This window comes from Ursus arctos, unplaced genomic scaffold (assembly GCF_023065955.2).
Source record: "Ursus arctos isolate Adak ecotype North America unplaced genomic scaffold, UrsArc2.0 scaffold_14, whole genome shotgun sequence".
Lineage (NCBI taxonomy): Eukaryota > Metazoa > Chordata > Mammalia > Carnivora > Ursidae > Ursus > Ursus arctos.
Window position 1 is genome coordinate 45,930,312 of NW_026622808.1, and position 24,608 is coordinate 45,954,919.

At 40.7% G+C, this 24,608-nt stretch overlaps 2 long non-coding RNA genes across 2 annotated transcripts in view; one reads left to right on the forward strand and one right to left on the reverse strand.

Annotated features, from left to right (window-relative positions):
• The window catches only part of LOC130543624 (uncharacterized), a 140,460-nt gene extending 121,578 nt beyond the window's left edge, over positions 1 to 18,882 (forward strand). The window contains exons 3-4 of the long non-coding RNA XR_008959103.1: positions 8,966 to 10,883; positions 16,846 to 18,882. This is a non-coding gene — a long non-coding RNA (uncharacterized LOC130543624). The remainder of the gene's footprint in view (positions 1 to 8,965; positions 10,884 to 16,845) is intronic.
• The window catches only part of LOC123001176 (uncharacterized), a 391,628-nt gene that overhangs the window by 63,435 nt on the left and 303,585 nt on the right, over positions 1 to 24,608 (reverse strand). The window contains exon 5 of the long non-coding RNA XR_006409805.3: positions 22,521 to 22,617. This is a non-coding gene — a long non-coding RNA (uncharacterized LOC123001176). The remainder of the gene's footprint in view (positions 1 to 22,520; positions 22,618 to 24,608) is intronic.

A 24,608-nucleotide genomic window follows, 5' to 3' on the forward strand; every position in this document is an offset into this window, starting at 1 on the left:
ATATCATTATAAATGAACGAATGATAGACAAGACTGTTCTCTTCCTTGTTAGACTGCTGGTCAGGAATGAAACTCTGCCACTCCTCTTCCCTGTGCCAGAGTACATGCCATGACTTGATCAGAGCCTCCTTTCCTTCTGGTTCTCATTGGAGCCCTAGAATTCTTCTCAACACTTCCAACATCACATCCACTTTGGCCACTATCAAGCTGACTCCAAATGAAACTTACATATTATGCTCGAAGATCACGATCTGTGTCTTGTTCACCTCTGTAACCCCCAAACAGGACTCTAACAGCCCTTTGTGCATCATAGGTACTCAGTAAATATACTAAAAACATACAATCAACTTAACACCAATGAGATAATTACAAGAGTGCCACATGGGGAAAATTAGAGGCTGGGGATTGCTGTTCATTCTGAAAATCCCCAGTTTTTCTGAAACTTCTCGAAGGGCTGCTGAAAGGAAAAACTTAAAGGACCAGGTTTATACTAGGTCAGAGAGACATCTTGGCTCCTCAGAGCTCCCTTTGTAGTTAACACAAGAGCACTAAGTAGTATGGGTCAAGGGGCACCTGGACCTGAGCTGAAGTCATGCGGTTCTACTTGGAGCTTCCAAGTCACTGGCGCCAGTGGTGGTTTCCTCAGTTATTCCAGCCCAGGGTCTCCCCTTGGCCTTGGTTCCGGACCTTTGTGGCTGGACACTCATCTACCCTGGCTCGACATGAATAATTCAGGGAGGTGGCCAAAAGCCAGAAGCTGCCCCAGCACCCCGGATTCCATTCTCCGCTCTCAGATGGGCTTTACTTAATGGCACCAAGAGTCAGGGAGAACATGGATGATGACTCACCATCACATCCCTTAAGGGGAGGAAAAAAGCCCAAGGGGAAGAGATTAGCATTTGTCTCCTGTGAAGTTAAGATATAAAATAATCATCAAAATATGCTCATTGGTAATAAAATTAGAGATGAATCAAATCTAATTAGACCTATTAAGGTGGGTGAAATGTTTAATTACTCTTAATTGGCTACCTCTGAGTGTAGCTTTGCCTCCATTTCTCAAGAAAAATAGAAATGGCATAGCTCAAGTCATAGACCATATGATGGGGTGTTGGCCTATGCTGATGAGTAAATGCTAATAGAACTGAGATGGTGTTAGATGCATTTCTGATAGGGGTTCCAAATTTGAATGCCTTCGGGGAACAGGCTGGGTTTTCAAATGTGCAACTGAACAGTAGGACAAGATAAAGGAGTGGAGGACAGCTGTAATGAAATTTTTTTTGGGGGGCTTCATCTTTGAATTCAGTATTTTTACATGCTCCTGGCCATTCAAAAAACCCATCTGCAGGCCAAATTTGACCAATCCACAGGAATTTGCAACTCTTATTTACTTTCTATAAACGAATTTAAACCCTTTTTAAAAAAAATTCCTATACTCGAATGATGGATGAGTCATCCAACAAGGTCTGGTTAATGTCCAATTCGTCACTTCCATCTGTACTCCCTAGCCCATCAGTATAAAGATGGGCAACTGAGATCTCAGGAATTAAGCTAATTCTTTAGCTGTACATTGAGAGGCAGGCAGGGGTAATACTGGAAATATTTAGCAAACAGTATGGCAGAGGTATTGGCCAGTGAGAATGGCTGCCAGCTGAAAAACTAGAGGCTCCTTTGAAAGTGAGGCACCCAGTTCCTGAAATGTGAGGAGATGTGGAGGGACCCAGGGGAGAGGCCATGGAAACTAAGGCAGTAGGGGTAGACACGTGGAGGGCTCGAGCAATGACCACTTACCTACCACTACTTAAATATTTAATATCTTCATAGCCAGTTTGGCTGTCCTGGTACATATTAACTGACTATCCCAGGATGGGAATCCAGTTCTAAATTTCATCCAAGAATCTCTTCCATCAGACTTCCTTGCTAGCCTTCAAGACTTGTTTGCATGCACCCTAACCATAACTGAGCTGGTATGATCTGGGGATACTCACTGTTGCTTGGACACTCTTCCATTTGTGTCATCATTGGAAACCGTAGGAGAATACAGAAAACACACAGCCTAATGACTTTCATTTTCATACCTGACAGGAGATAAACTCATGAGAACAGCCTCAGAGCTAGAGATCTTAGAGCATGACATTATAACTTCCATTGGTCCCAAGTACTCAAGAGAGGAAAGATGCCTGGACCATTTCATCCATCTTCACCATTGTTATGTGGAGTGGATTCAGAAAAGGCAGGGAAGTCCATTGAGGGGTGAGCTTAGGCAAAACTGAACCTAAATTCTGTTCAAGGGTTTGGTCCCATTTGTAATAACCCAAATGACGGGCAGACTCAAATGACCAGGCAGTACAGTACAGTGGTTAAGAGGAAGTGATTTGAGAGAAGCAGACTTAATGTGACTCCTAATGCTACTTACTTGCTGTGGAATCTTTCAGCAAGGTAATAACTTTAAAATTGGCATAATAACACCAGATGTGTGGAGGGATTGTGAATATTAAATAGGATAATGTATGTAGTCCTGCCCCTGGCACAGAGAAAATGCAGACATGTATGGTTCTGTAGTGTGAATTAGGTCATTTGCTATGATAAGAGGGGACTGCTGTCTGCATTATGCAGAAGACATATTGGTTCATATGTGATTTTCTCTTTCTGTAGGCAGGGGGAACTGGATTAGTAGGAGTCCAATTAAAAGCTTCAGCAAGCAAGGGAAAGGTCCTCCACTTGACCTGCTGCATTGGCAGCAGGAGACCTTTCAGGTGTGTGTAAAGACTATTTTAGCACCTACACCCATGGCTCCTTCTCAAGGGATGAACACCCGCAGCCTTGCTCAGCTCGGTGCTAACGGCAGGTTGCGCTTCCTCCCATGCGCACTTTAATGGCCGCCCACAGTTCACGACTCCACTCCCATCCACATTGTCTCAGTACCCGCCAGCCCTGCTCCAGCTGAGGCACTGCCATCATTTACACTTTATTTGTGTGTGTGTGACTGTGCATGTTTAAGATCCCCTGTGGTAAACTCTAGCCACGCTGAGGTGCCCACCTCCACTGGCCAACTTCTTTCCCCAGGGCTGGTAGTTTTTGTTAGTGCTCTGGTTGTAAAGGTATGTAGATTTTGAGTGATCTGCCCCTAAATCTTATGCGCTCCATAATCTTGGTTATTTTCAGTGTGCACTTTTGCCCAACAGATTTTTTTTAGGAGTGCATATAGCGCATGATGAGGTGACCTCCCTGTGAACACTAGAGGAAGCGAGGTTCTACAATGAACGCTATTTCCATAGAGTGCGATTGAGCTCTTTTCTCACGGTCTCCAGAAAGGATAACATTTACAGGGTGGGCTTTTACCCAGGTAAGTGGAACGCTGTTGAGCCTTCTGGGTTACTCCTCAGGCATTAGCAAAATAGTTAAGTATGGCTGAAAATGGAAGCCCCTGCTTCCAACTAGAGTGGCCATGGGACCATTCAGTATCACCTCTCGTGCTTATACTACTCACTGTGCCTATGTTCTCTCTTAGATTTACAGCATTCCTAGGTGGTGCATTTATAATCCCTATTTTTAGATGAGGAAACTGAGGTGTCAGACCTTGTAGGATTGTTCCTTAGCCAGTCAGAGGCAGAGGCAGAACATGAATCCTAGCTTCTGACTCTGAAACACCCCCAGGACTATAAGTGGAAGAGCATTTTTGTCTGTCCCTTGGTTAAGCTTTTCTAGAGAAGCTCTGTCCAAAAGAAATATGATGTGAGCCACAATTGATTTTTTTGTGAATTGTGGTAAAACTATTGTAACTATTTTTAAGTGGGTAATTAATTCAATGGCATTTAGGGGGCGCCTGGGTGGCACAGAGGTTAAGCGTCTGCCTTCGGCTCAGGGCGTGATCCCGGCGTTACGGGATGGAGCCCTATGTCAGGCTCCTCCGCTAGGAGCCTGCTTCTTCCTCTCCCACTCCCCCTGCTTGTGTTCCCTCTCTCACTGGCTGTCTCTATCTCTGTCAAATAAATAAATAAAATCTTAAAAAAAAAAATTCAATGGCATTTAGAGTATTGTGCTACCATCACTGCTAACCCTTTCCAGAACTTTCTCATCATGCCCAACAGAAACTCTGTACCCGTTAAACATAACTCTCCATCACCCCCTCCCTCCCACTCCTGGTTGCTTCTATTCTACTTTCTCTCTCTATGAGTTTGTCTATTCTAGGTACCTCGTACAAGTAGAATCATACAATATTTGCCTATTTGCATCTGACTTATTTTTCTTAGCATAATATTTTCAAGGCTCACCCAGGTAGCACGTATCAGAATTTCATTGCTTTTTACGACTGACTAGTATTCCATTTTATGTATTTGCCACAGTTTGTTTATCCACTCATCTATTGATGGACGTCTGGGTTGTCTCATATATAAATTTTGAGATGTTCTAGTGGCCACATTAAAAAAAATTGAAAGGAACAGGTGACATTAATCTAAATATTTTGATTTAACTCAATATATCCATATTATCTTTTCAACATACAGACTCTATGAACTTATTAATAAAACATTTTACACCTTTATTTATTACTCTGTTTTTGAAATCCAGTGTGTATTTTTTTTTTTAAAGATTTTATTTATTTATGTGACAGAGAGACAGCCAGCGAGAGAGGGAACACAAGCAGGGGGAGTGGGAGAGGAAGAAGCAGGCTCCCAGCGGAGGAGCCTGATGTGGGGCTCGATCCCAGATCGCTGGGATCACGCCCTGAGCCGAAGGCAGACGCCCAACGACTGCGCTACCCAGGCGCCCCCCCTCCAGTGTGTATTTTATATTGGGGACACATCTTAACCTGGTCTAGTCACATTTCAAGTGTGCTCAATGAGCCCATGAGGCTAGGGTTACCACACTGGACAGCTCTGCCCCAGACATTTAGTTGGGGGATTTCTCTTTAATGATATTAATTTCTAATTTCTTATTTCATTTCTATGACATTTTTTAAAATTTTATTCTGAGAGCGAGAGAGAGCGTGAGCACAGGAGTGTGGGGAGGGGCAGAGGGAGAGAGAGAAAATCCCAAGTAGGCTCCATGCTCAGTGCAGAACCCAATGGTTAAGATGGGAGGCTCCTGGGTGGTTTAGTCGGTTAAGTGGCTGACTCTTGATTTCAGCTGAGGTCATGACCTCAGGGTCATGGGATTGAGCCCCACGTTGGGTTGCTCACACGACTGTCTGAGCTCTGAGTATATGATGGCAGATTGAGGCTCCCTGCCCACCAGCCTAAAGAGGCTATTTCATTAAGCATAAGACGTGCATGGCAGGTACTGATATTTTTCAATTTTTCAAGCCTTCTCATTGCGGACCTGTGCCAACAGGAACATTTTCTTCGTGGGGTACTAGTTTAAACAAATGTCAGCAACCACAGGCATCTCATGGTAAAATTGGGTACAGTGGTTAATGCAGAGGCTACTTGGGCTCTGCAGTCTCCACACCTGGAGTCCTTAACCTGGGCTAGAAGCCGCGGCGTCCGTGAAATATCATTCTTTTTATTAACATCTAACTGAAATTTTCTTTGATTATAAATGTAGGCAACATACCACAGTATTATTAGCTGTACCTGTAACTTTCTCACTTCTATAAAATGTACATATTTTCGCATGACAGTCCAGATGTTGAAATACTACCATCTATCATTTAAGCTTATCATCACTTTAAAATGACAGCATTTTTCAGACCTGCTACTAACTCTTGATATGTAATGTATTAATAAACATGTGTATTACTGATCTGCTTTTGAAAAAAAAAACATATTTTGGTAAATAGAATTCAATATAATTGCTTTGAAATCTTATGCTCTTTATTTTACACATTGTAAAACATTCTTCTGTGAAGAAGTCCATGGCCTACAAGAGGTTAAGAATCCCTGCTCAAACTGAGGGGTGACAAACGAACCTCCTTAGATCAACACCCACAGATCTCACGTCATGCAACACCACTTCACGAAGCCATGGATTCTTTAGAGAAACTACCCGGAGTGCCTGGCTCTCAAAATCTAATCCAAGGTCTCTCTAAGGCTCTTATCTAATCCAGTTCAGTGGAAGGGTATTGGGCCACAATCGACTAAATTTAGAAAATAAACATATTCACCTTCTAGGAAGTGAGGGCCAGGACTTTAAACCCAGGAACGAAGAAGGCTCCCCTCACTCAGGGCGGCCCTCACAATCCCTCACAGGCATTTTTCTTTCTTAACCAATTGTGAGAGTCCCTTTGTGAATTACATGTCTGGATTAGTTTGCTGAACAATTGCCTCTTCTTAGTTAGCCTCTGATTGTCCTTGCTTTTGTGACTCAAAAATCCTTAATCTTATTTGAATGCAATTTAATTCCCTAGAGAGCTGAGTCTTTAGTCTCTTAGTTTTATAAAGTGAGTGCTTAGAGAAAATGCATGAGAGCTGGCATGGTACTCCTTCAAAGCTAGGTCAATCTACCAAGGAAATAATTAGATAAATGTGCACTCCAATTGGGGAGAGGAGGAGGAAAAGAATTTCTCTACAAATTACTTTTAGGACATTTAAGTGGAATTGAATTAGAATGTCAAGGGCCAGACAGCTCTCAGGAGGTCATTTGATCTAGTCCCCTGTTGCTGGGCAAGAGCACAGATGTGAAAATCTAGCTCATACTCAAAAAGCTTTAGAGAGGAGGGCAAACATTTTACCCAAGCAATCCCTGCAAGGTAAGTGGAAGGAGACTGTGGACTTAAAGGAATATTTGTAATAAACCAAATAACAGCATGTAGCTCATGAATTAACTAGTTAATGAATTAAACACATATTTATTGAGTCCCTGCCATGTGTCAGAGACTGTCTTGGGCACTTGAGAAATATCAGTGAGCTTACATTCCAGTGAGGGAAGACACATAAACAATAAACCTAATAAGAAAATTACAAGGAATGTTGGAAAGAGATAAGTACATTGAAAAACAGAAGGGAAAAAGGGCAGGGAACAGAAAGGGACATGCTGAAGGGTGGGCAGAGAAGAATATCTTTATAAACTTGTAAGCGTAAACGTGTTACTACATGTTAATAGTAGAATAGTGCCAAGTGTGGTAAATTCTCAATAAATAATATATAATATAGTTAGCAATATATATTACATATACGTGTACATATGTGACATTTGGTTAATATCTTATACTAGATGGGCTTGTTTGGTACAAGAGACAGAAATAGGTTTTGCCTAATTTAAGCAAAATAGGAATTTTATTAGTAAGTGGTATGGGCAGCTCTGAAGAATCAGAATAAGTCAGGAACCTGATACCTGTGGAGAAGCCTTCATGGCCTGGCCTCCCCTGCCCCAGCCTAGGAAGGGGGTGGGAGAAGCAAAGAAGTTCATCTCTGAAATGACATTGGTAAAAAGATGATGCAGTGAGACAAAGACAATCTCATCCTAGTTAATAATCTGAGCTAGGTCTATAGAATGGATTAGGTTTACCAAAAAAGGTACTGGAGGAGGGTATTACACACCCCAAATACTAGCTATAACCCAATATAATGCCAAATTTATTGGATGAGTTTTAATTTAGTAGCATATATATACATCAGGATTTTCCTATCTGAAGAAATTATCAAATCTTATTCGGAATGTGTAGAGTATAATCACAACCATGGTATATTCACTCTTGGAAACCTATGAATGGACTTTAGAGAATTCGATAGTCTCTGATGAGGGAATTATTTTTCCTTCCAAATTAGCTGGGTATTAGATGAAGTGAAACGAAACCATATATGTTCTCTTGACTTTGGACGATCTCTTTTCACACCAACAAAACCAATGTTGGATAAAACAATTGCCCCAGCACTTGGCTTCATGTCGCATCACCCCTCTTTGCTGCCTTAGTTTAGATCTATCCCCCTGTGTACAGCTCTAACACAAGAACTTGTCTATTACCCAAAGTGAAACCTGACCGCGTTCAAGCTGAAAGGTAAAGGGGCTCTGTGGTCTATTAAAACGTGCTATAGTATATCTGACAGCGTAATTACCAGTTCACTGTGATTTACAAAATCTTTCTCATCTAAGACATAGTAATTAAACACATAGTAATTCTACTTGAGAATTTAGACACTTGATTGGTCCCTTTGGATTTCTCCCAGTACCTACGCAGGCTACAATCTACCGGCCACACCACCACCATCTGCGTATTTTACTTCCAATCTCTGGGCGCATAGATTCCTTTATCCTCGTGGAGCATCTTTTTGGACAGAAACCTCACACTTTTCAATGAGTCATGCTTATTTTGGATGTCAATGTGATGCAGGTGTGTGAAGATTTAGAAGAAAGATTTGAGTCTGAGATATAAACAATTTGGGTTTCAGATACGGTAGGCCAGAGAGACTTATTTTTTTTTATGACCAAATGGAATAGTGATATATTTGGACATATGGAATTCACATTATATCTCATTTTCTTCAACGTTGTTGGCAGGAAAGCTGTAGCTGATTTTTTTTTTTTTTCCCCTGTGGTTTTGCTTAAGCAGTGGAGAGTCACCAATCAACATGTGGTTCTCACATTGATCCTCTGCTCAGGCTAAAGAGTCATAAGCTACCAATTAATAATAGGATCTTCCACTGTCAAGTTTTGAGGGAATCAAAGTTATTCAAATACAGACTCATTACCCATTCAAGACCTTACCATACTCAGGAAGTACCTGGAGGTAGATAGTACTATAATAACTTTATAGGGGGAAAATCTGAACCAGAGACATCAAGTGTCTACTCCAGTAATGGAGTATTAGGACCCAGATCTCCTTCTCAACTCCTTAAAGACTTCAGAGCCAAAATGGAACATAGAGATGATCCAAGACAGTGTTTGTCCAAGTGTGATGTATTTGCATATGTTGGTAGGCACAACTCACTGATGAGATGCTGGTACACCAGGCATTGTTCTAAGCACTGTACATATATTAACACACAAAAACACTCTAAAGTACATTCTTATTATCTTGATTTTACAGATGAGGAAACTGAGGCAGATATATGTTGGATCATGCCCTGGGATTGGAACCCAGGCTCACCAGCTTCAAGGTCTGCTCTCAGCTACTACTCTGTACCTACTAGTTTTACACATGTCTATATTAATGTATATTTGAAACAAAAAGCTATTTTTGCTCTAGATAAGTCCACAGTATGCAACGTAGTGGTAATCCATTTGGTATAGGTATGGTGTCCAGAGATACCCATGAATGGGTCAAAACTCCAGTGTCAGGATCGTCTACAGTAACACATTGGAAAGATGGGTATTAATTATTACAATATTTTATTAATAAAATTAAAGCCAATGCATCCATATTAAGTTACAGATTAATTTTAAATTTACAGATTTACACAGATATACTGAATATCTGCATATATGGCTTTATTCTTTTCAGGGCTATGTTGCAGGGATATTTTCCCCCCAAACAGCAAAAATTTTGAGGACTGTATAAGAATGATTAAATTTGAGAAACATTGATTCTAGTCCAAATCTTCTATTTTGAAAGTAAGGAATTTAAAGTCTTGTGGTAAAGCAATCTGCTTAAGGTAGCCAAGTTAATTGGTGTTAATGATAATGGTGTTTTTGAACTCTCACTATATACCAGGTACCATTTTAAGTGTTGTTATGAGGCATATAACATTTATTTTTTTTTAAGATTTTTTATTATATTTATTTATCTGACAGAGAGAGAGACAGCCAGCAAGAGAGGGAACACAAGTAGGGAGAGTGGGAGAGGAAGAAGCAGGCTCCCAGTGGAGCAGGGAGCCCAATGCGGGGTTCGATCCCAGGACCCTTGGATCATGCCCTGAGCCGAAGGCAGGTGCTTAACGACTGAGCCACCCAGGCGCACCGAGGCATATAATATTTAAATCTAATTATAACTTACAAGGTAAACACTATTGTATTATCCCCATTTCACAGACATGTAAACTGAGGCTGACATAAAATGTAACCTGCCATGAGGTCACATTGCTATAAGGGATGGAGGTGGACTCAAACCCTAGTCTTTCTCATTCCAGAGCCTAAGATGCATCTCTGCAACTGTATTTCCATCCAGGTGAAATGTTCATCATCCACGGTGAATCACAAAGCAAGCCCCTACCTGTAGTTCTGTCAGTGTCACCTGGCGTCCCCCTGCCTCTGTTTACTGAGATGAGCTGCCGTGAAATATAACTTCAGAAGGAAGAAATGGGAAGTATCATGCTGAAGTGTACCCTCCCCCCAAAAATATTTGAAAAGTTTCAAAATAAATGCAGTTAATGCAGAAAGCTATTAACATATCTGCCACAATAGCAAACATTCTTCATTTTAATGTGATGAAATAATGCCGTTAGAATACCAAAAAAAATTTTAATGGTACATTCACAAATGTTTTGTAATACCATGATAATGTTTTCATAACAATATGGTGTAACTTGTTATAGGTGAGCCCAACATAATTGAACTTCCCTAAGAATTCTTCCTCTCAAGCTTCTCCTGCTCCAACCCTCATCTTGTTTTGTATTTTTAAAATTTTACAAGGCACTGATATGACTTCAATAACAAAAAATAGACTTTAGGTAAGTCTTTCATTAGAAAGGGAATCTCAAGGTTTTCTTCATCAGCAGCACCTTGATTAACGACCACTCTTTGGTGATGATAAAATGAAGTCATGTTAATAATATTCTGATCACATTTCCAGAAGAAGGCAGTGGCCGCAGAAGAAATACCAATGCTTTATTTGCAGGCTTTAAAGCCTGATTTGCTGAAAAAGTAGAACCCAAGGAAGCAAAGCTGCCATGTAAATGTGAGAAAATCTACTCTATGGAAAGTATGAGAGTTTCCTGAGGTTCCTGTCATCACAGTCATGTAAGACTCGGGGAACTGAGGCCATACAGCCAGCAGGGAGTGGACCCCAGGTGGGCACCCACGTGTATCTGCTTGTAAACATACGCTCTTGCCGTCATTCGGGGCTGAGGCAGGAGGGAAATTGTCAAATGCACGAGAGCCCTTCAAACACACAGATTTCTGATGGTGATCCTCTCCTCCTTACTTTAGTTTCCCAAATACTTCCTATGATTAAGGAAGTGAATTAATTATTTATGAAGCAGCAGGGCAGCACAGAGCAAAAATCGGACTTGGATTAGGTACATTGCCTCTAGGGAGAGCTGCTGGGATTACCTTGGAGCATTGCTGGCTCTTCCTTCAAGGAAAGGCCTGAACGGTTGGTCAGAGTCCAGCAGCCTGGTCTTTGGGCATAAATAGTCATCGCCTACTTAAGGGCTCTTACTCAGGCCATCTGATCTGTTCTCCCCCATGAAGTGCACTGTACCAAAAAGTATATCATCTCAAGGTAGAAAGTAGAAATATAACAAAACATTTCATCATTAAATACTAGGATGTGCCACAGTTCAAAGAAGGATTATTTATCCTAGCTAGTGGAGTACATCTAATTATGTCCAATCATAAGGACTGACTATAAGATCTAAGCTGAATAGTATCCAATCGCCTTAGCATGACCCACAAGGCCTTCAGTGATGTGCCTCCACCGATCTCGGTGTTCCGCAGAAGGTCATGATCATTCCCGCCCCAAGACCTGTGCTGTTCCCTGGGCTGGAACGCATACTCTACTGATCTTCTCAGGGTTGGGTCCCATTTGTTCCAGTTTCAGCTGAAATGTCACCTTCTCAGAGAGTCCTTCCTCTCCGCCAGGGCACAGCCTTTTATGTGACCCCGTAATTTCTCATCTTCACAGCACGGAGGCTGTGTGAATACCTCTGCTTTGATTTCCTATTACTGTCTATCTCCATCCCTAAAATGAAACTTGCAGAAAGTAGGAATGGTGTCTGGTCTGCAGGAGGTTCTTTACCATCTAGAATAGTGGCAGGCATGTAGGAGATGCTCAGTAATACTTGTGATTTTTAATTAATGAAACCAAGGGCATAAATATGGATTATACAATTGTCTTTTTGTTTGTTTGTTTGCAATAGAAGAGCCTTGAGTTAAAAGGGAAGGGGCATATATAATGGGGAGGGCTATCAGTGAATTTATTACCGAGATTTTTATTAGTCTTGACTAAAATCTCTTATTGCCATTAAACATCATCTATAAGCTCCTTCTTTCCAGTCATTGAGCCCACGGATGTAAGCCATGTACCACCTTCCCTGCCCCAATCCCCTCACCTCTTTCCCGGCTGTTTCTCTCTCCTCCTATTGTTTTCTATCAATCTGACCATATCAGTCTCTGCTCAAAGCACGCCCATCACATGCCAGTGCCCTTAAGATAAAGTCAAACTCCTTAACATGACCTGGAAAGTATTTTATAATCCTGCCTAAGCTCACATCTAGCTTCATGGCTTGTCCTTTACTTCCTTTCTTCTCTAGACCCCAGGCATTTTTCCTTCACTTTCCTGAAATCACCATGCTCTGTCTTGCCTCTGGGCCTCTTCCCATTTTCCATCCCTCTGCCTGGAACCTCCACTTCACCAAACCAACACCTATTCATCTTTCAGCTTTGAAGCAGAGATCACTTCCTTCTGGAAGCTTCCCCAACCAACACGTCTTTAGTCTGGGCTTCTCCACTTATACTTTTCCCATGATAGCACTCATCAGACTATACTACAATTGCCAGCTTCACCATCAGATTATTTTTGTCCTGCATACTCTAATAGCCCTGGCATTGAGCACTATTCATGGCACTTTGTTGTTACTCAGTAATTAAAAATGAATAAAATAGGGGTGCCTGGCTGGCTCAGTCGGAGGAGCATGTGACTCCTGATCTTGTGGTTGGGGTTCAAGCCCCACATTAGGTGTAGAGATTACTTAAAAATAAAGTATTTAAAAAAATAAAATAAACAAAGCAAAATAAAATAAAATATAAAATAAAATACAGGGATGCTTATTACATGGTTTTAAAGGAAAGCTCAAAGTTGCCACTTGAAGACTTTTCACCAACTGTCAAAGTGTCTGTTATGTCCCCTGTGCTCAGAAATCACTTGGGCCTTCTTCCCTGTTTGAATAATTACCAAGAGGCATTATAACCCTCTGGGGAGTCTTAGCTCCCAGACTGCCATTTAGAGTGTAATGTAAGAAGTCCGTTTCTGGAAGCTACACTGTGCATGGTGGTACCTTTCAGCACAGTGAAAACTCGAAAAATAGGGTGGTCTCAGCCAAGGGTCAAATTGCAGATACAATGCTTTATGTATTTGGCAGTGCTCTAGAGACAAATACATAATCACCGAGGTATGCGATCTGGTCGGAAAATTCAGGCCAGATAGAATGACATGGGTAGAAATGCACACACACAAACACACATAACAATGAGCACTCTTATTTGTAAAAACCACATTAAGGGATGGCAGTTCCTTACCTCTGAAGTGATTTATAAATTAAAATAATTGCCTCTTTGAACTGTTCAGATATTAATTGACCTATCACTAATGTATGTACGGTCTCAAAACCATCCAAACATTACCTAAACATTTTTATTCTCTTTATTCTGGATATCCAGAAAAACCCACAAAAATAGGCTCTTTGTTCTGGTGCCAAGGGTCATAAAGGAAAAGCCATCATCTTTGATGACTTTGCAATTCTTATTCTATTTCTTCCTCAAATTAATTCTAAGTGAAATCGTGAGTACTCTGAGCTTGAATAAGCCTCCCCACTACCCTTTCTTTTTAACAATCTCATCCCAGGGCACATGGATCCACTTCTGGCTCAGATTTCTGGTAATGAGAGCAGGGCAATTCATTATTCTTTTTATTAATTTTAGCTTCGGGTACATATCCCAAAACACCCTACACTATGGGTGGCAGGCATTTCCTTCCTAGGTAAAATGAGGGAGAAACTAAGCTGGCCAAGGCCCAGATGTGCATAGGCTGTGACAAGCTTGCTGGGGGCCCAGTCTACAAGGGTGATCTTGACCGACATTGAAAGGCAGGCAGAAAAGCATCGAGCTTAAGACAGGAGCTTTAGGGCAGTGGTTCTAAACCACAAGTGATTTTTGCACCCCACCCCTCAGGGAAAATTTGACAAAATCTGGAGACATTTTTGGTTGTTACTACTTGGTGGCGGCGGTTGCGGGCTGCGCTCATGGTATCTAATGAGCAGAGTCCAAGGACAGTACTAAATCCTCCAATGCCCAGGCCAGCCCCCACAGCAAAGGATTAGCCAGTCCACAGTGTCAGTAGTGCTGAGGGTGAGAACTTCTGCCCTAGAGTCTAAAACACTGACTGCACATCCCAGCTTTGCTCTTTCATGATTGTAGGACCATTGGGCAATTTTCCTGATCTCTCTGAGCCTCAGGTTTCTCTTCTGTCAGAGGGTGATCATGATAAAGTACGCACTCGGTTGGCATTCTGTCAAGCCTGGCACGGGTGAGGGTTTGAAAATATATTCTATTTTTATTTCTCCATGACTATATTTTTTTAAAGATTTTTTTTTTTTTTGTGAGAGAGAGAGAGAAGGAGAGAGATAGAGAGTGTGAGTGCATGAGGCGTGGGGGAGGGCTGCAGGAGAGGTAGAGAGAGAATCCCAAGCAGACTATGCACTGAGCATGGAGCCCAACGGGGCTTGATTTCATGACCCTGAGCCGAAACCAAGAGTCGGACGCTTAATTGACTGAGCCACCCAGTCACCCCTAATGTATTTTTATTTATTGCATGATTATTTTAAGAACAATCACATACACTTTTTTTTAAGTAAGCTGTATACCCAGTGTGGGGCTTGAACTCATGACCCCAAGATCAAGAGTCACATGCTCTACTGACTGAGCCAGCTGGGTGCCCCCTCTATCAATGTATTTTAAATGAAAATACAAATTGCCACAATTTGTGGGGAAACCTCAACTTTTAAATTTCAGTTACAAATCCAAATTTTATTTTCTCCTTGTATTAATGCATACTGCCAGGATACAGAATACCTAATTCAATCTATAAAATAGATTTGGCAATAATTGACTTCATTTGGTGTGGCTAAGTGATGATACTAATTTCAAAATGTCAAGGACTCATTCTGTTTTGATTCACTAATAGGAAAAAAATCAATTATGAATAGATATGTTTTCCAGCCTTTACGCAGATCCAAGTCAGAAATATAGTAATACTTGCTTTAATTCAAAATGTTAAAAAAGCCCCAGGTTTCTAGTGGGCAAAGAAAGAGCATTTTCAAAATGCTTAAGAAAGCAGAAGAAAATGTAAATATAAATCATATTCTGATCTTTTTCTATGTGGTAGTAATATATAATATCAGGTTAAGGAAATATGACTGCTATACAAAATGCAATATTTATTTGAATAAGGAAATCAATTAGGACTTCTAACATGTTTACACAAAAACTTTCCTTAAACTGTTATTTAAAAATCAGAAGTGTTTTTGGTATTCCATAGAAATAGTGTGCTTTATATCAACTGAAAATACTGTCGCTAGGTAGTTGATTTGTGAAAACCATGACCTCCCAATACATCTTAAAGCTACAACTCCCACTTCCTTGCGCTAGTTCTTATGTAATAGACTGAAGAGGATGGTCTTTTGGTCATTCAGCAGATATTTACTGAGTGCTCACTACGTGTCTCCTGTGATGCGTGCTGGGGATATACCACGTTTTGGAACATGAAAATGGTCAGGAGATAGTACAGCCTGGTGAGCAAGGACTCAGAATTCTGGAGTCAAAGAGGTGGCTTGACTAAGCCATGTTTTCGCTGGTGACCCTTTGGCCACCTCTTCAACTTACTGGATGCTCAGTTTTCTCATCTGAAAAATAGGTTGAAAGCGTTTTTCTCCCCATTTTGTTAAAAAAAAAATGCTGGTAAAAAGCACGGAGCAGGGAGCTTGTTATTTATTAAGAAAATTGCTCAGAATGGTTAACTACATTATTATAAGGGCCACTATGTTATTTTTACAGTCCAGAAATGGCCCATTTTTGGAAAATGGAGGCAGTTTTCCTACACCAAGGAGAATTTAAAAAGCATTACAAACGAGAGGCTGAATAAACCATATTTCTTACAATAATGTGTATAAGCTTACCAAACGGAGCCAGCTGTCACAAAAACAATCCAGAGTGGTTGTGGTTGTTTCTTTTTTTTTTTTTTTTTTTTTTAATTCTTAAAGTTCCGATGGCCAACTGGATGCTTAATCCAGTAGCTGGACAATCTTCTCTACATTGCATTGTTTACATATTTTCCTTAGACATGGGTAGTATTATGAAACAAATCCTTCAATGTGCACACATTCAGAGCTGCTTTCTAAGTTCACTTCCGATAAACGTATTTTTTATAGACAGCTAGCTAATGACAAAATTCTAAATGGTGTAGAAGAAAAAAACACAAATGGTAAATAGCACTTACTGGTTTTCTTATTAGAAAAAAATGCATGTTTCTTGTGCAAAATAGCAAAGAAACACAAAAAGAAGAATATAAAAAATTCCCTCTAATCTCAATGACCAGACGTTGTTTTTCTTTTCTGTGCGTGTGCATTTAAGTGCGGTAGGGGTTTGTATGTATACACATGGAGCGTTTGTTACTATACTGAAACAGAGGTCAGCAACCTCTTTCTGTGAAGGGCCAAACAGTAAATATGTTAGACTTTGGAGGCCATGTCATCTCCATCACAACTATTCGATTCTGCCATGGTAACGTGAAAGCCACCAGAGACAATCTGTAAATGAGTGCGGCTGGATTCTGTATACTGTGTGCTGGATTTCTCCCCCAGCCCAGAGTTTGCTGACTCCTGTACAAGAGCCTCATGGATAGTTAGAATAGATTATTGAACATAATTATACTATAGTGTCATCAATTATTATATTTTGTTATAACATTTATAAGGAAAAATTATAACTTTCAAATCCTGTAGAAGATTTTTTAAATTTATTTTTATTTTCTTTAAGCAATCTCCACACCCAGTGTGGGGCTTGAACTCATGACCTGGATGTCAAGAGTCGCATGCTCCATCCATCGAGCCAGCCAGATGCCCCCTTCTATAGAAGATCTCTTAAAGGGCTGTCATGTTAGTGCAGAGTTTGAGGAATGAGATGTAAACAACAACAAGCAAGCATTCAAGAAAAACAGTTTTCTGGAGGTCAATTAAAAAGGCAAGGACTCTTGATACCACTCATAATTAAGTATGCCCTTGTGTTGCTACCACACTTCCTGAATTCCTCGTGTGGTTGGGGGAGCAGCATTCCCATGGAACGCAGGGAAATGCTGCCTATGACGCCTGGCTATGAGAGTCTTTGTATTACATGAATAGTGTGAATCCGACTCTCTGCTGCAGCTGCTCCCAAGATCCAGTCGCTTTCTCAAATAATAGCATCATTTGTTACTAGATTGTTCAAATGGGGGGAAAGAAGTCCTTGAATTGATTCCTTTGTGTTTCATTCTGTTGAAACATAGAGGCAGGGGTTATAGGTTGTGCTCTGGGGAGCGCTAACTCAGGGTCAAATATTAGCATTTAGGGGGTTTATTAGGAAGTGCTCTTGGGATCAACACCTGTGGACTGGGGTGGGACAAAAGCCGGATGGGGCAGAGGGAGAAGTTGGACTGGACTGCATTCTCAGCAAAGGCCTCAGTGGACCCCATTGGAAGCTCTGGAGATGGGGAGGCCCCGCTACACAATCCTGAGTTGGAGAGAGGGGGCCTGGCCTTATGAACTGGTGTTGACCTGATATCAGCAGAGGCCACTCCTGGAAGGGCAAGGCAGCTTCCCTCAGCGGTGTTTTCCCAAAGGGGGCAGACAACCAAGAGTTGTTCCCTATCTGTACTCCCAGCAGCTGGGAGAGGAAGTCCTTCATTCCTGAAGGAGTCTATGAGTGCCTCATTAGGGCAGCTACTATCTCATGGGCTACCTCCAGATGAGAAACTAGCCCAAGACGATATTGGGCTTTTAGTTTGAAAAATCAATATAGTGATGTTTGGGGGGGGGGGCAGTGTGGAGTTTTAACTTTGGTTTAATTAAGCCATTTGGTTTAGTAATTTCATTCAGTCATCCTGTGAATATCAAGACCTGTAAACTCTCTATGTGCAAGGTACTGTCAAGTGCGTGTAAGTTAGACACAAAAACAAATTCAAGACATGGGTCTTGTCCTTGGGGAGCTTACAGTCTCTTTGGAGAATGCAGAAGTTTGAGATACAAGGTAAAACAGTGACAGTATTGAGGATGATACAGCAATTCTTGTTCCTAAGAAACCACAGTTCATCCAACCCAAGTGCATGCAAAGCTTTCCCATTTTACTTTTCTAAGCCACTATCCTTTACAAGTTTATTAATAAATGGCATGAGTAATAATCATGGCTCAGTTTCTGCTGCAGGGAAGCCTGGGGTCATACATAGAATGGAAATGTGTGGCAAGACTGGGAGATTGGTATCATGGCCAAGATTTATTATCTCCAATAGACACTTACTTATCTAAATTCCCCTGTGCCGGCTAATCCAGCTTTCAATACCATGATCTATAATCTTCATTGGGGTGTCACTTTTTTCTTCCCTCGAGGGTTGTATATATTTTACCAGCATATTATAATACATTGCAGATATTACTCAAGGGCCCCATTGAATAAGAATACTATATTAAAAACATACTTTGACTCACAAACGGAATACAGCTTCAGCTCTTTTTCACCTGCAGGTTAAAAATGAGGTCCCTGTACAATTAAAAAACCAAAGAGGGACTTTATACTGGCACCTGGAGGTTGTGGACCAAGTTCAAGATTATGAAAGAGTGTTTGTGGAATTTAAATAAGAGCAAAAAGGATCTCATTCAGAACAGATAAAATGCCCCCAAAACCACTTCAGTGTGACATGTATGCAGGGTATATATAACTACATGCGGTTTTAAGGAAATATTAGACATCAAATATAACTTCCCCCACCAAGACAGTTCTGTATCAATGGTTTTATTTATTCATTCATTTATTTATTCATTCTGTCATTCAGTGCAGGGCTGCTGTGTGGCCCATCACCAGGCAGCACCGCTGATATCACTGTCTATGTGGATGCTGCCCCTGGAGCTGGGCAGTACACAGCCTGAACAAGTGTATTCTGTGGCCCCAATTCAACAATATGTACAGGGTGAGTATGTGCCAGGCACTGTGCTGAGCACTGAGAGCAAAGCAGTGAACAAGGCGGATTTGGATCTTGCCCTCATGGAACCTCATTTTAGATGAAGTCAGACAAAAAACAAGTAATGATAAACACCAAATAAATACAAATTGAGGTAGGTCCTATGGATTGTAGGAAGACAATAGGATATGGACCTCTAACAGGGAGACCTAGGCTGGCAGGTTAAGAAATTCTGAGGAAGCAACATTTCAGCTGAAGCCTGAAAGACAAATATGTTTGTGGATGTGAAAAGTGGGATAGGGAAGGATATTTCAAGAAGAGGGAACAATGAGCAGATCAGGAAAGAGTATGAGATAGCCCAAGAATTGAACCGGACCAGTGTAGGTGGCATATAGAAAGGGGGGGTGCAGCTGGAGGAGCAGACAGGGGACAGACCTTACAGAGTTTTGACGGGTGTGTTGAGAATTTTGGTCTTCATCGTAAGAAATATTGGAAGACGGGTGTTCTGTGTGGAAGAGTGACCTTTAACAAGATCATGCTTCCTTATTATAGAGAAGACATTTGACACGGACAAGAATACATATGGTTGACAACATTGGGGCTGTTTCAGTAACACTAGTGAGAGATAATGGTAGCTTGTCTAGGGTAATGCCAAAGAAGATGAGAAGAAGTCGACAGATCAAAAAGATTTTCAAATGAAGTATCTTCACCTAATCTCATTCTGCTTTTGCTAGCCAGTACCACTGAAGTATTTTGACTTCCGAGTACTCTCACATAACATTAAATATCAACTCTTTGTGAGTGACTCTGTGAGAGGCAAAATTATTTGATGTGAACATCAAAGACCATTACAATCAACAGTTGGGTTTGCCTATTAATATGCCATGTAGCTAATAAAATAGTCATTCCCCTTTTATTTACCAGAAGCCTATTTGACAGCCTAAAATTTAATCTCTTACATAAAATGTAGTACTGACTCATTTGGGATTGCAGTGAAAATTCAGAAAGACAATACATAACTAAGGCATTTAGCACAATGCCTGCTGTGCCATAATTATTGTTAGCTACTCTTTACTACAGCTACTAGTCATACATATGTTAGAGGTTTAAGGGAAGAATTAATCACATCCTTTTCCCTCTAAATTGAAAACCAAAATTTGAGAAAATAGATACCAGAGTAAAAAAAAACACTGTTATTTTGTTACTGATATTGCTAATTTCAAGAAGATGGATTGGCTTTTCCATGCATTTCTGCCAAATCTAGCAACTGGTACAGCTCACCCAAGGAAACCTGTATATCTGTACATCAAAATTGCTTGTTTGCCTCCATCAGAGACAGAGAGGGCATGAGCAAAGCCTGGACCTTGTCCCTGTCCCAGGTATGCTTCCATCATGGCAGAACAGAGCAGAACGCTCTCACTTCTCAGATGAGTCACAGAGCAGAGGAGCTGAGAGTGCGGATCATGGAGTTAGATGTGTGAGTGAACCTGGCCACGCCCTTCATTAGCCAAGCAGCAAACCCCATCTCTCAATGTTCCTGTGACAGTCTCCTCAACTGTAAGAAGGGGATGGTAATAGTAGCGCCTCCCAGGACTGTCACCAGGATTGAACAGATGAAAAGGTTGCTGTCCAGCACAAAGAAACTCCAGTAATAGATGCTTGTCACTATCAGTATCTAAAAAAAGAATACAGAATACAGAAAGTCTGGCACCCCCATATTTCTCCAGTCGCTCCTCCCAAAAAGATTACTCTTCTTCCCAAGGAGAAGAGCAAATGAGGAGCAAAGGAGAAGTGGTCCCATGCATGTTCTTTCTCTGTGCTGAACACTAAGCAGAAGGCTGTAAGGTTTACCTCCCATATATTCTATCACTTGACATGGTGGGTTTGAATCTATCCCATCCCTGTAGGTCCCTGTCACCACCTGGAGAGATGGGACTTTGTCAGATTCATTATATATCATTCCTGTAATGTAGGGTCATGCACTGTGCTTTGTATACAGTCAGCACTCAATCAATGCACGATGGGTTTGAACATGAGCATCTTTCTCTGAGAGATTTTGTTTCTGATATGCTAAATTGTGAAGTGCTAATGCCTGATGGAAAAATACAGGGCCTGAACAGAAAGTGTGAGGTTCCCACTTGTTTGCTTCCTTTCTTCAAAACAATCCAGGCTTCTGGATCCTGATTTTCAGGACCACCCTGAAACTATAGGATATCCGACACTGACGAAATTTTTTTAGTCCAGGGCAAACACTTTTTACATTTACCTTCCTCATGTCTGCTTTTCTCCTAATCTAGAATTACTGTCCAAAGCAGAAACAAAGAATTAGAAAAAGTTTATTGTAAGATGAACACCTTGATTTATTTGCTCCCTTCATCTGGATGCTTATAAATTAGGTTTAGCTAAATATACACACAGAAGAAAGATTAAGTAAAATATGGGATAGTAACTAGGCAATATATTGTGAGGCCAGTAAATATGAAGATTGTGTAGCTATGTAGAAAATATTCACAAAATAATATTCAGGAAAGTAGAGCACCAAATTGAAGGTATACTAATATAATACATTTCCTTCACTGTACTTGTTAGTCTCTGAAATTTCTTGTTTGCTATTTGTTATCTGCCTCCCCCAACTGCAATGTATGTTCAGTGGAGTTTTGTCTATTTGTTTGCCTCAATAATTCCATGGCCTTGTGGCAGGGTTTGGCAAACTGTGGCCAGCTGACCAAATCTCACATACTGCCTGTTTTGTAAATAAAGTTTTATTGGAACACCACCAAACCTGTTTCCGTATTGTCTGTCGCTGCTTTTGCCCTGCAATGGCTTACCCGAGCAGTTGTAACTGAGCCTGGGTGGCCCCGAAAATCTAAATCTTTAACTGTGTGGCCCATTATGGAAAATGTTTGCTGATCTCTGGCCTAAACCACCAACTGACACATGTTAGTGCTTAATAAAATTTACAGAATGAATGAGTGAGTGAATACATGAATACATGTAAATAAAGAGTGGAAGAAAAGACAGAAAAAGAAAAATGTGTATGAGAGGGATAAAACTGCGCTTGAAATTTTTTTCTTTGGAAATCCTATACTGTTTAACAATGGCATTCTTTAAAACAAAAGGAAAAGCAAATTTTTAAATGTCATACTACCATCTTTGTGGATCACTGGAGAATATAGTTTTGAGGTCTGTGGTTCATGAATTACTGCAATTCTAGATTATTGAGCTATTCACTCATGTTTTCATTTTTAGTTCAAAAGCAAAGCACCCTCATTACTAATTATCCTTCTAATTGTGAGTTAACAGTGGGGAAAGCCAGTCCGTGGGGATTACCCGAGAGGCTACACCACAGCAGACTCTGTGGGTTGTTCAAACATGAATGGAACAGACCTGACTTGTGTAGTAATGTAAATAATATTTACCAAACTGGTCATTCATCAGAATTAAATTGATCCAAGGCCCCATAAGGCTTGGTTATCTCAGTCTGTACTCCAGACATAACATTTACCTGATAACTCACAGAGCTCCCAGCCCAGCTCCATCCTCTTTAGCTGGTTCTTCTTATATTGGCCTTCAGAAAGAGTCTTCTTTGTTTAAAACTCCATCTGTTAACCAAGAAAAGAGCGATAAGCATGTACCTTTTTAAACGATTAAGAAAAGAAAATAGGAGAAGGGACATTTTGTTTGTTTCACACAAGGACAAAAATTGGTCTCACTCACTGACTCCATCCATCTCCATGCTCCTGTGAATCTGGCTGGCACTTTTAAAACTATTTGCTCATTTGCTTAACACTCCTTCAGGGGCCTTTCCAACTAGTAGCACGAGCCAAAAGAGGAAAAGCAATCTATTCACCAAAAGGATGCATTTTTAAAGGGCATTTTGCATACTTCATTTCACAAAGAAACAATGGTAGTCAGAGTTCTGGGACATTAATTTTTCATAGGCAAAATATTCATCTTTAATGCACATGGCCATAGGTTCAAAAAGTAACATTAAGCTTGTGTATGTTGGCTGGTGTAATGCTATTCAAGACTTCCTCCTTGTTCCCTGTTGTACAGGAGTTTTACCCCACTGTGTTCCATGTTTTCCTTTGCATTTCAGAGCCCTGGAATCAAATGTAATTGAAATTGCATGCTGGATTTTGGTAGAGGCATGTGTTTGTGTGAATTTACATGCATTTACATCCCTAATTAACAGTAGTGGCATTTTCTCTGAAGTAAATCAACAACGAGGTGCAAATTATTTTACCCATTTTGCAAAAAGTCAGTAAAAGATTATAATGCCCTAGAAAGAGCCTCAGCTACCTCAGTGACCTCATTAAATATGGCCGCCCCATCCCCCCTTGAGCTCCCATTTATAATTAGTCATTAAAAATGGCTAGATTAAGCAGAATCCAATTATGATGAAGGCACAACTTGCTTCTTTGGGAGAGAGAATTGAAATGCCTCTTAAGCTGGGGGAGATCCAGCTCTTTGTAAAGGTTCACTTCAGAATTGACCTTTCTTGAGTGGAGAGGGGAAATGTCTTCAGTTGAACAGAAAAGACAGCAGCCCCAGTAAAAAAGCACCAATGTACACAGACACACAGAAAATGAAGACACCAAGTGAGACAGAATGCCAAAGAGACGTAGAAAGTCACGCCAACAGAAATGGGGCCAGGATGCTATTTGTGAATCTGCTTTATAAAATACATATTTACTTAGGCCACTAACATATCTTTCTACACAATTTCAAATGAAGGATATCACATAAGCCTCTCTCTGCTCTATATCTAAAGCTACAGGAAGTTCAGCAGCCATGTACTCTGCTTTTATTAGGTTGAGTATATCCAGATGATTTTAATAAAGTTTTAAAAGGACATTAGTTTCCTGCTATTTCAATGAAAACCACTTGCAAGATGAATTTAAAGCAATAGATCTATTCCTTGTCAACACATGCCCCTTTTATGCAAATATGCCACTCTTTTATAATAGCCAACAAAACAACACACACACACACACACACACACACACACACACACACACACACATAATCATCAACTGTATGTGACATGGAAGAAAATGTCACTGCTATAAATGTTTAAAGATGAAGAGATGGAGAGTGTGTTGGGTGCCATGCTATGCTGTCCAGATTCCCCATCCAGGAATGAGGTTCTTGTTACCTCATTTGCTGTAAGCTCAGAGTCTTGACACTGGAGTCCTTCTCTGGGAAGTGTTAGCCAAATAGTGTCCTGTCCTAAGTCATGCCCATTCTCTAGGGACAGCTCACAATCCAATGACTGGTCAACATGTGTATGTGGATGGGAGGGCAGGGAGAGGTGCAGGAAGGGCTGGCTCCCTGACATCAGGTGCCCTGAGGGCCATTCCCTCTCAGGAAGCCTTTTGCACTGTTGTCAAGTCAATTTTCTTAAGGTTCAGCTCTGTTAATATTTCCCACAGCAAACAGCGCTATTTCTCTTAAGTATGGCCTATGGAACATTAGTCTGCCAACTGCTTTTTAAGAAAGGGAAAAAAAAAAGGATATTCTGTGAACAAATAAATCTGAGAAATGATATGAGTTTTATTCCCTTATAAAGCACATCAGCCTATTCAAGGCT